Here is a 12,597-nt window from a genome sequence, read left to right as displayed (position 1 = left end):
CTCTCTCTCTCTCTCTCTCTCTCTCTCTCTCTCTCTCTCTCTCTCTCAACTGGAAAGAAGCCAACAGAACAGAATATTCTCACACTTAGAGAGATATTGCATCCTAAAAGAGGAGGGGGGGGGGAAACAAGCATTTAAAAAAGAAAAAAAAGGCATAAACCTTTAGAGAATTACAGGATGGAGAAGGGGGAAAGTAACTATGCAAATTGCACCGTTACTATGTTCCAGGTTTTTAGAAGACTTTTGGCAATTTGACCATTTGGCTTTATCTCCATGTTTGAAGAATCAGGATCTATGAGAGACAGCCACCAGTGACCCCAGAATTAAGGCGTCAGAAAAGCCTGTTTTCTGAGCCTCCAGCGAGCTTCTGGCTCCATCCTTTTCTCACCAGATTGATTTGAGTGAACAGGATATATGCAACCAGAACTTCTTTCTTGGTCAGATAATGGTCAAGGGTACTCCAATTTGTGCCCCACTGAAAAAGAAAACCTTTCCCCATCTTCCTGATCCCCTGATCCTCTGGCCCTTTCCCACAAAACAACATGCATATCCAGCATCCTTCCCATGGACCTGCCCTTGGAAGGGAAGGAACATTTGATGAGTGTTTTCCATATGCCATACACATCTGACTTAATTTCCAAGTGCCTGCAGGTATGGAAAAATAAGATCATTTTATCACGATGCTCTTTTGATTCTCTCCAAGACCTGAAGGTGAGTGAGTAAAAGAGCCAGGATTCAAACACTAGACAGCTTAACTCTGAAGACCCATCTCCTTCCGCCTGTCTTTCAATTACCATATGCCATTTGTACCAGGGAAGGTGCTAACACAGACCGAGTATGACTCTGCATTAGATCTTTTGTGTGATATGAATTCAGCCTCCATAATTAGATGGAGGTGAGGGGTAACACTAATTTGCTTCTTCCACCATTTAAGTTCTAGACCTTTAGTTATTTATCCCCCTATCAAGGCCATGCCAAGTACCATAGCAGGGTTGGCAGATGGCAAACTTAGAGTCAGTAGCATCTTGAAGCTCTCCCCAATTGCATCAGTTCCGGAACCTGAGGCTCCTAGAATTATACTAACTGCGCTGAGATTTTCAAAAAATTGTGCTCTGTGCAGTCAGAAGCAAACTTATATGGAAATTCACAGTGAAGCAAAATAGAAAGCATATCTATCTTCAAAACTGCCTTTGTATTTATGATTTCATCAGGAAGGGCAAATTTATAGAAAGATAATGGTATCATTTGTTCTCAAAAGCAGGTTTATACCTGTGACTACATATGACTTAAGTTAGTTTAAACACTGTAATCTCCTTTCATGCATTTTTAAATTTTTAATTTGTGTTTAAAATATTTAGATGGCTTCCTTGTGCCCATGAATAAATAATCTTATATATGCATTTTTTTGCCCACTTAGCAGGAAATGATCTATATTTTCTTTCTCTTGGTGTCTTTCACATCTCAGCTTTCCTAGGATCTCTGGAGAGGAAACATGGACTCTTTCTCTCTGCTTGTCTCTTTCTTGTTCCAACTCCAGATCTATAAAGAACTAAGATGGTGAGTGGTCCTTAGGAAAGAGAAAGATAAGATCTGGAAGGGAAATCGGGGCATTGTGCAGATCCGGAAGGATGGGAAATGGGATGTTGAAGTGCCCTGAGGCGAGAAATGGCTCCTGGCCTCCAGCACTCTCTAGTCAGTTGCCTTGGGGTACAGGGCTGGTGCATCCAAGAAAATCTTACATTAGCTCTTTCTTTCCCAGAAAACAAGCGTCTACAATTATGAATAAAAATTCCTCCATGCTTCATCTGTACTGAGGGCCAAGGCTCCTTGTTATGACTGAATTCTCAAAATGAGCATGAAAGAAGAATGAGATAGAGGGAAAGGTTGGAGGCCCGGCACTGACAGAGCGTGGGACAAACAGTCGGAGTTCAGTGTTCAGACCACACTTATTTTTGTACAAGATACTCTAGTTACCAACATTAGATGCCTGATAGTCAGCAATCCCCATGCCCATCCAATTAAAAACACTGTTTCAACAATTAACAGCAATGGCAGAAAATTCCCTCTTGTACACGGTAAAGGGATCTTCCCTTTTCTGTTGGCATTCTCCAAATACCTCAGCAAAATAAACCTCATGGCAATTTGTGCAGAATGAAGTATGCATGCAGGGAATTTAAACTTATGGGTAATGTTCATGCGTCTAGACCCAGCAACGCTTATGACTTTCATTTTATATGCGTATCCTCTTCCTTAGCACTCAAAAAGCTCTGGGGAATCATATCACCAGCACTGCGGGAATGCACCTCCTGTCAGGGCAGAGCCTTTGTAAAAAGTATGTGCATGATAATGAAGGCTGAGACAATTCTCAACTCCTTTTTATTTTTCAAAAAAATAATAAAATAAAATAAAATTCTTTAGTGAAGCTGTCTAATGATGACAAAGAACTTTGAGAAACAATATATAATTAAAATAGGATAGGAAGAAATATTTTAGATTCTAAAATGGTTTATTACTTTTCTAAATAGTTCACTTTCTTAAACAAAAAAAGTGGAAAAACATAAAGTGATTTCAATAAAGGCCTATGTTTAAAAAAAAAGAAAAATCAATAAGTTAATTATAAAATTTGCAAGGGAGGGGACTAGGGAAATGGCTCAGTTGGTAAATGCTTGTAACACAAGCACAGGAATCTGAGTTTGATCTCTAGTACCCTCATAAAAAGCTATATGTGATGGCACGCTCATGATCCCTACACTGGGTCGGGGAGGCAGGAGGATCTCTGCACCTTGCCAGCCAGCCAGCCTAGATGAAGTAAAGAACTCCAGGCCAATGAGAGACCCTTCCACAAACATCAAGATAGGCGGTGCCTAAGGATCAACACCTGAGGTTGACCTCTGACCTCCACTAACATGCACACACATGCCCCCACCTGCTCCAACATACGACATGCACATGCACACACAGGAAATCCTAAGAAAATGTGTCCCACATCAATATGAATTAAACTTGACACTGTGCTTGATTTGCATGTGTCTCAGCATAATACTGTTTAAACAAAAATAAATGTATGGAAGCACATTCATTTGATGAAATTGTTTACTTGTCTTATTTTCTTTTCATCTTCACAAAATTCTTGTATGATATTAGGTAATCTTTTTGCAGTTTTACAAATGGGAGTTCAGGTTGACTTGGGGAAAACTTTTAAATATATTATATGGTTGTAATAAAAATGATATATGATACTGCACAGTGATGTCAGGAGCTGGACAAGATCTCCGAACTCTTCATATTCATTCTTTGCTCCTTCCACCAGGACAAATTTCCCACCAGCAAGACACCTTGGAGAAGTATGAGTAAGATCAGATTGAAGAATGTTACGATGATGTTTGAATGTGTGAATAGACTCCAACACCAGTGAATAGTGTTTGTCACTAGTCAGGGAGAGACTAACTAAACAAACACACACACAAACAAACATGATAGCTTCATAACCCAGAAAGGATTCCACAGGCTAGAACATAGACCAAAGGGGAAAACAACATTCTTTCCAATGGGATTCTATATCTACCGAGAACTCTAATTCCCCAGCTTGTAATCCACAGACATTGTTCCAAAGGTGCTGTTATTAAATATATATATACTGCTTGTTCTCTGCCAGATTCTAGAATTAAATTGGTTACTGTAAGCAACATGTACTGACTACTAATTACAAGTCAATGGTTTAGCAAGCTGGATCTACTGAGGTATGTCAGCCTCATTCACCCATGTTTCTGATGACCTGGTAATTTGGTTTGGATGCTAATTCACATGCCTGGCAAGTCATTGACTGTAAGCTAAGAAAATGGGATGTGTGGCTCACATACCTTCAACCTTCCAGCAAGCAATTGAAGGAGAACAAGATAACAAGCAGAAGGATATGATATTTTCCACCCGTGGTGATATCCATTTCATTCTGCTGGGAAAGCAAGTTCTGGGAATTCAGAACTAAGAAAAGGGAAAGTAGAATCTATGCATGTAATAGGAAGATGAGAGATCACACTTCAGGACACAAGTGCAAGGAGCCATGAACAAATGGGACAACTTTTTACAATCCTTTACAAGTGATTTGTCAGACCAGTTGGCTGGCCCTACCCCATTGGAAGGTTTTTGTTGTAGTAACATCTATCCATAAATTCTGGTCATAGAAAAAGTCTAGTGGGGTTCATGCACAGTAATTTAGTCCTAACGGTCTCAATACTGATGAGTTTAAGTCAGTATGATGGCAAGTTTGTGGCAAGCTTGAGCTACACAGTGAGACCACATCTCAACAAAAGAAAAAAAACTGAAAAAGAAAGAAGGAAGGAAAGGGAGGAGGAAAGGAATGGAAAGCAAGTCAGGTCAAACTGCATTCTGTATTTCACATGACCATTTCTTCAAGTGTTTTAACTCCACTTTCCCCTCCCCAGCGATAAATTTAAGGATTGTGTCCAGTTCTGTCCACTATTCCTCTACATTTTACTATAGAGATATTTTCTCAATCACATTTATTGCCACTGTATTCATAATAGAAGTTGGAAATAGCCTACCTACTTCCAAACAATCTATAAATTGATGTCTATTGATTGATGGATGATTAATAAAAGTGTAGTACATTCATGTAATTGAATATTATTCATCTATTAATAACAATTATAAAATTTGCAGTCACATGGATGGAACTAGAAGTAACTATTCCCAAGTAAGGTAACTCAGACTCAAAAAGACAAATATCATATGCTCTCTCCTATATATGAGTGTTAACTTTTAAGTTTTCAATACGGATATTCCATTCCAAATGACCACAGTTGCTGGATACCTAGTAAGGAACTGAGGGCAGGGGATCTCCTAAGGAAAAGGAAATAGAATATAGTCTTACAAACAAACAATGGGGAAATGAGAATAGGAAGATTAAATGGGAAGGGGAATGGGACAGAAAGATAAAGGAGGGAACAAGAGGAATGACAGCTAACAATAAAGGCCTTTTGAAAAACCATATGGGAACCTACTACTGTACATGCCTCCTAATATGCGTGTGTGTGTGTGTGTGTGTGTGTGTGTGTGTGTGTGTGTACATATACATATACACATACATATGTAAAAACAATTTTAAATGGAACCACCATATATGGAGGAAATGATAATACCCTAACTAGACATCTTATTCCACCCTAAGAAAAACCTCCAGTGCTGGGAATGGGTTATATCATAAAACCCATTGGTTAAAGGATTCCCATAGACACCTGTAAAGAGAATGTTTATATGTGCTATGTGAAGACGTGTCTCTGTCCTTCCTTGCCTGCTGAAGGCACCTTATGATTGGTTGAAATAAAGAGCCTATGGCCTATAGCAAAAGGCATAATAGAAGATAGGACATCTGACTGAGAGAATAACTCTGGAAAAGAGAAAGACTCGAGAGATTCACCACTGAGACACTGGGATGGTTGGAAGCATGAGAATGAGGAGGGGTAAATAGCTACATGGCAGAACTTAGATTAGTATAAATGGATAATTGAGCTTTGAGCTAGTTGAGGAGCAAGCCTAAGATAAAGTCAAAAGCATTATAAAGAAATATAAACCTCTGTATTACTATTCAGGAAATGGGAAAGGCATTGATAGTTACAAACACCCCTAAAATATCACAGGCTATTTCCAAGGCTATTGGTTACTCTCGACAACTTCGAGGCAATAACCTATCACTGAAGACAACACTTACTTATATCATTGAACACTGAGAAGTGGACTGGCGCCCAACCAGAAGAGTCACCACTACTGACTAATAATGTTCATGGTACTGGAAAGCCTTCGCCATGCTACTGGAGGAGAAAAGTAATCAGTATCACCCAGTGACAAGCCCTGTTACTTACAACAGTGACTTGCCTGCAATAGAGGGACAAATATTATGGGAGTCACTTTCTTTCTTTCTAGAAACAACACTTTCTAGTTACACTTAGAGACTATCCCATGTGATGAAAACCATATGTGATACTGCTAAAGCAGCCAAGAACCTGAGACTAGGCAGGTCACAAACCTAGGGGAAATTCTATTTTTCTTCTTAAGGAATATAGAGATACAGTTACTCCTACTGACATATTGCTATACTCATAAATTAGTACATTTCTCAACTCTCACTAATGAAGCTTTGTTTTACAATAGGTGGGAATTAATACAGAGACTCATAACTGAACAGTGTGTAGACCACCAGAGACTTTAGAGAACTCAGCCCTAAAAGGGCTATCTTCATGAAACATCTTCTCCCAAGGTTCAGGGATCTATGAAGAAGATAGAAAGATTGTAAGAGCTAGAGGTAGAAGATGACTCCAAAGAGAGAGAATCATCCAGATACAACAGGGCTGACGCACTTAGGAGCTCACTGAGGCTTAATAGCATGCACAAGACCTACACAGACAAACCAAACAAAATCCTAGTACTGAGGAAGGGAAATAGGCATAGGTTCACATTTCTAACCACAGTGCCATACTCAAGAGTTAGTGGCCAACACAAAATGAACTCTGTGGGGTTCTGGAGTGGGGAGAGGCATTTTTGTTTTGTTTTGATATTTCTTCATCTTAGTGGATTTTGTTTGTTTTGATTTATATGTTTTGGGTTTTGTTGTTGTTTGGAGACAAATAAAGAGAAGGGGCGCTGAGAGATCATGAGGAGGGTAGGGAGGTAGAGGTAGAGAGGATCTGGGAGGAGTAGAGAAAAAAGAAAAACAGATCAAAGTGTATTGTATGAACAAATTTACAAAAGAAAAAAAGAAGGAAAGCAGGGTATAGAAGAAGGGAAGTCAGGTCTAATTGCTTTCTGCATGCCAAATGAACATTTCTTCGAATGCCTTCCTGTCCTCTCGGGGATTTCCCTAAGTACCCTGTCAAGGTCTTTCCTAACTTCCTGATGTGTATAAAAGCCACTCTGATGATGAGGACTGTTCTTCTCACAACCTTCCTGAAAGCAAAGTTGTAGAAATTAGGAAAGAACATGTAGCAACTTGCCTCATCACAGCTGTTTGATGATACCCTTCCATGGGCGAGCATTTTTAAAATGAACCATCAGTGCCAAGTATGGTATGAAATTGAATAAATCAGAAAGTTAAACCAGTATAAGCTATTTTTTAAGTTGACATAATGATAGAGTAACATCAAGAAAAGTGGTTTTTTTGTTTTGTTTTGTTTTGTTTTTGCAGGTTCAAAGGCAGGCAAAGTACACATAATATTGATCTAAGTTATCTTCTGCCCTCAGAATTTGTATAGAACAGCTTTAAAAAAGTATAAGGTTTGGGGATTCCAACCAAAGTTTGAACATGAGAGTTTGAGCTGAATAGGTAATGGTAAAGAAATGTTGTCCAAGTGGGAGAAAATGAGTCAAATTTTTGTAGATTGCATCACCAGAGATAAGAATTATCAGCAGTAAAGCTGGCATTTTTATCAATGTGGGAATCAGCACCACCCTATCTTGAAGTGATAAGGCACTGAGTTAACAACAGAACCAGAACAGAAGCCACAAGTCTCCAATATGAAGCCCTAAGAGCCCTCAAAATAAGACAGTCCTCACAAAAAGATGTGGTCTTATCACTAGCAAGTAGGCAGCTCTGTTTGTTTGTCTAATATCAAAGGCATTGCTTAGATCAAAATCTATCACTAAAGCCAGGAGGACTATTGGAATGAGCAGAGAAGTGTGTGAAGGATCTGACAACCCACTCACAGAAGGGAGTGACCAAAGGACGGAAGCTCTGGTTCCAGGTGATGCCTTTCCTTAACAGCCAGCCCCTAGCTTGATTGCTCACCCTATTCAGTAGCCTTGCCACTGAATGACCAGAACAGGTATTTCCAGAATCAGCCAGTCTCCCTACCACTATCTCCAGGCAATTCCCAACTTGTTTTCAAGACATTTTGAATAATAAAGCAGCCTTTGGAGTAAGCACCACCCCCTTCCCACCCCAACCCTCTCCTGCCCCACTCCAGCCCCTTTGAAGGAAGCTTTAGAAACAGGTTGTGATGCTTTTGAACCAGGACAACTAGGACTCCTGCTAGCTTGCTACTAAGATTTGATAGGGGTTAGAAAGCCCACCCTGAATCCAAGCCTGTTTCTGAACTGAGCTTAGAAATAGAGCAGTGCTTCTGTTGATAAGTTGTCTCTGATTGCTTTAGTCAACCTGGCAGAACAGAGTCCTGAAGACAGATAGATAGCTGTGAAGCTTTTCAAAGATATTTGTCCACCTCTGGCTAAGGATGTCACTAGGGTAAATTATTACTGAAACCATCCTTTATCTCGCAGCCAGAGTTCTATAGTGTTATTGTTTATACAGTGACCCAGGATTTCCTTATATTGTTTCAGTTTCTTTTTAAGTCATCTCAATGAAAAACAAAAACAGATGTTGTGCTTTATAAAAAAAGAAAAAAGAAAAAGAAAAGAAAGAGCGAGTCAGGATATGTTTGGTAGAAGCACAGTATGGTAAGATGGAAGGGAGTACACCTCTGCGGGCCCATGCTGAGACAACCCTTCCCCCTGAGATACCACCCATACACCTGATATAGTATGGAATAGAGTTTATTTAGGGCATGAGGAGGGGAGTTAAGGAGGGAGTAGAGACAGAAAGACAGACAGAAAGGAGAGGGAAAGGAGGAGAGAAAAGAGGGGAGGGAAAGGAGAAAGGGAAAGGAGGAGGAGGGGGAAAAGGAGAGAGAGAGTAAGAAGAGAGACCAAGAGGAGGAGGGGGAGGGGAGGGGAAGGACGAGGGGGGAGGCGAGGAGGGAGGGAGAAGGAGAGGGGAGGCTGGCCAGGAACACGTGGAGAGAAGAAGGGAGAGAGGGAGAAGGGCAGAGAGTAAGAGAGTAAAGGGGAGTGAGGAGGGGCATAAGCCAGGCATTATCTGGCTGTTGCCAGGTAACTGTGAGGCGGAGTCTAGAAGGAATGCTAACAACAGAGGTACAGACAATTACCCAAACATGTCCTAGAATTAATTACTATATGACAAACTCTTGTATCACCATCTAGCTTAAGAAATAAAGCACTGCCAGCTGCCTTAGATGCCTTTCTGCTTGCCTCACTTCGGGGAACCGTCCCTCTCCTCAAAGGCATAGCCGGGATCCCCTCTCCTCAAAGGCATGGCCGGGATCGTAGCTTTTATGCTAATCCTGTCCTACATGAATTCTTACACATTAGTTTTAACTTATTTCTTTAATTTTTGATACCTCTTGCTATCAAAAATATCAAATATCAGATATACCACTTTGATCTCTCTCTCTTGCACACAATACACACACCCACACATCACAACCACCACCACGTGCTTCCTCTCACAATTTGTCTGCTGAAGGTTCCCAGTCACATGAACCAGAGCACCTAGATCTTTCTCACTGCATGCTGACAATACAGTTCAAAAGAGTCCTTTGCCCCAGGTAAAGGAATGACAATTATGTACTGGTTGCAGAGATAATTTTGTGTAAATTTTATACCAAATGCTTCATATGAAGAAAATATATTGAAAAATATATTCTCACAAGCATGAAAAATATCATAGCCAATAAAAGTTAGACAGAGCGACTTCAGGAATACACTCTTTTTCGTTTGGCCCTGACAAATACTTTTTGGTATACATAAGAGTTGTTTGGACCCTCTACGAGTGAAGAAAGGGAGACTCAGAGGTTAAATGTGTAGCTCAACACTTAGCCCAGCAGTGAGGGAGGCAGGGCTAGTAGCAGACCTGCCTGCCTTCCAGGCATCATGCTCATTCATCCCTGGCCTCCAGTCACCCTGGGTGATTGTTCCAGTTTGACAGTTTAATGTCTTAAATGCAGTATATGGTAATTTAGCACCAGAAACCTGTTGAGTACTATGCAGGACATTGAAGACACAAGTAGAATGCTCTCTACCCTTAAGTCATGTAAAGGTCTAATGGAAGAGAAAAATGCCCTCATTATTCAACTAATTACTTAATCACCAATGTGGTATGTGCAATAAGAAGAAAATACAAGGTGCTTATGGAGTGAGTTATGTGGTCAGCTGGGGGAGGGGCTGGGGGAATTGCTCTTCACACTGAGAGCTAAAGGACTGGTAGGCAGTTGGATGGAGGGTGTGAGGAGAGCTGAGTCAGCTTGAATTCTGACCAAGAGGCCTTTGTGAAGCATCTGACATGAGCAAGGGGGTCAGCAGGTGCTGAATCTGACCCAAACACGTGGGGTTGAGCCCAGATGCCACCTCCTATTAACTATCTGGTCTTGAGCATGCTATTTAATATGTGCTACCATTTTTCTATCTGTGAAAGGGAATAAGAAACATAAAAACAGACTGGTCTATTTGGGTGGTTGTAACAAAATGCCTTTGACTGAATAGCTCATATACACAAAAAGTGTACTTCTCACCATTTTGAAAAGCTAGAAATTCCAGGCAAAGACAGACACCATCACTGATTCTGGCCTATATCACCTTCTGACTGTATTCTCAAGTGATTAAAAGAGCTAGAAAATACACTAGGGTCCCATGTACAGGGTACTAATATCAATAATTAGAACACCCAACTCAGGAACGAACCTGCTGGTACCCTCACATGGGTGATTAAGTTTTAATATATGAACCAGGGGCTTCACTATAAGCATTCCTAGAAAATTCCTAGAAGAATCCTAGAAGATTAGAAGAGTATTACTACACTTTTCAAAGGTATTGACAGGTATGAAATGCTTACACCAAGCCCTGGAACATATTCAGCAACATGTAAGTACTCACTAAACAAAAGAAAGTGAATATGCTAAGCACACATGATAGGTTGGCAATAATCACTTTGTCATATTTGGACTTCATCCTAGAAATATTGGTAGACCTTGGAGGTGTTACCAGGGAAGTAACAGGGTCATAGGGGCTGGAAAAACAAACGTTCAAGATAGCAACATTACAAGGTGAGCAAGAAGCACCTGACCACGCAGCAACATGAACTGCTATGACCGAACTCCTGAAGAAAAAGATCGAGCATCAATTACAAAATAAATAACCAGGCTCAAAATGAATGCACCATATAGCCTCATCTTTTCCACAGCTAAGAAATCACCAGCTCTAAGCCCAACACTGAGAGAAAAAGACTGAGGTGCTAGGCCAGCCTGAAAAGTGAAACTGTCCTCAGAATAGACAGGCAATTCCTGCGTAGGTGCAGTGAAGAATTTTGTGACATTTGATCTCAGATCCATCTCCATTGTGATGCTCCAAGCTGGGAGAATAACCTACAAAGTGGCTATTTGGGAAATCTAACCACATTGCCAGAGGCCTTGATTATTTGATGATTGTTTCAAATATTAAGAATTTCAACAAGAAACCCAATTGAGAAGGTTCCAGATTTGTAACACGCTGTCCGAAATTCCAGTTGCCACATGGTAGTCTGTACAGGAGACTTCCGAGGCTCAGTCATTTGGCTGTATCCTTGCATCCAGCATAGCTACAATATGAACACTTTCTTGAGGAGTCCCTGAGGAGAAGGAAACCTATACCATCTATAGATTTCCAAAACTGTTAGCTTTAGTAGCTACATTAGGTCTTAGGGATCCTAAAATCATTAGAGAAACCTATCCTGACAACATATTGTCTGGAGACCAAAGAATGTCCACAGGACACCATGAACACACACTGTCTCATGGCCCTCAAAACCAGAAAATATGTCTAACCAGCTACAGTAAGACACCGTACTTTTCCCATGCTTATGTTCAAACTTAACCATCATTACTTCCTGTAAGACTTGGCCACAAAAATGTCCTTGAGTTTCTCTTTTCCAACACAGGACTCAAAGCAAGGTCTACTTAATAAGTCTCTGGAGAAAATAAGGCTATACTAAATTGTGCCAAATATGCAGGTAAGAAGTCAATTAACATAGCTGCAATTACCTTCTCAGAAGCTTCAGGACAATGAATTTCAACCCGTTTTACACTGTCCCAAATTCTGAAAACAAACAGTGTTAATACACTTTAATTTTAAAAGTGCCACAAAACAGTTGGAAGAGAGAAGGGATCTGGTGTTCACAGTTCCAAACAGGATCCGAGTCACGGCCCAGGAAGGGATCATTTTGGTCTGGTCCTGTTTCTTCAGGGTCACAAGTAACTCAGAAAAAGACACACAGATAGGGAACTCTGCCAAGATACACAGGGAGGGAGTCGGAGACCTGGACTTCTAGGAAAGCACATGGGAGCTCTGAGCTAAACTGTGTCTAAAAAATCCTCCAAGTTTTCTATAGCTTGTTAATTAAGTAAACTTGATATTCTTCCTACAAAAAGATAAACCCAACAGGGATGTGGTTCTCTAGCATATGTTAATCTGTCTCTGTCTCTTGTTTCTCTACAGCAGTTCATATTTAAGAATGAAACCGCTTCTACTTTTTTCTTTTCTCATATGTTATATCCAACCGCAGTTCCCATTCCCTTCCCTCTCACCGGTCTCTTCCCTCCACCTGCTCTCTCCCCCATATCCATACCCGACATCCTCCCCTCAGAAAAGAGCAGGCTTCCCAGGGACATCAACCAAATACTGCATAACAAGCCACAATGAGACCAGGTCCATACCATCACATCAAGGCTGGACAAGGCAACAGTCAGGGACAATCCTTAC

General features: G+C 40.6%; 1 long non-coding RNA gene across 1 annotated transcript in view; it reads right to left on the bottom strand.

Moving 5' to 3' along the window:
- Positions 1-12,597, bottom strand: part of LOC114622809 — a 67,256-nt gene that overhangs the window by 374 nt on the left and 54,285 nt on the right. The window lies entirely within an intron of this gene.

The sequence above is a fragment of the Grammomys surdaster genome, unplaced genomic scaffold (assembly GCF_004785775.1).
Source record: "Grammomys surdaster isolate TR1022 unplaced genomic scaffold, NIH_TR_1.0 191, whole genome shotgun sequence".
Taxonomy (NCBI): Eukaryota; Metazoa; Chordata; class Mammalia; order Rodentia; family Muridae; genus Grammomys; species Grammomys surdaster.
Note: the sequence above shows the minus strand (reverse complement) of the source record. Positions and strands in the feature narration are given on the sequence as shown.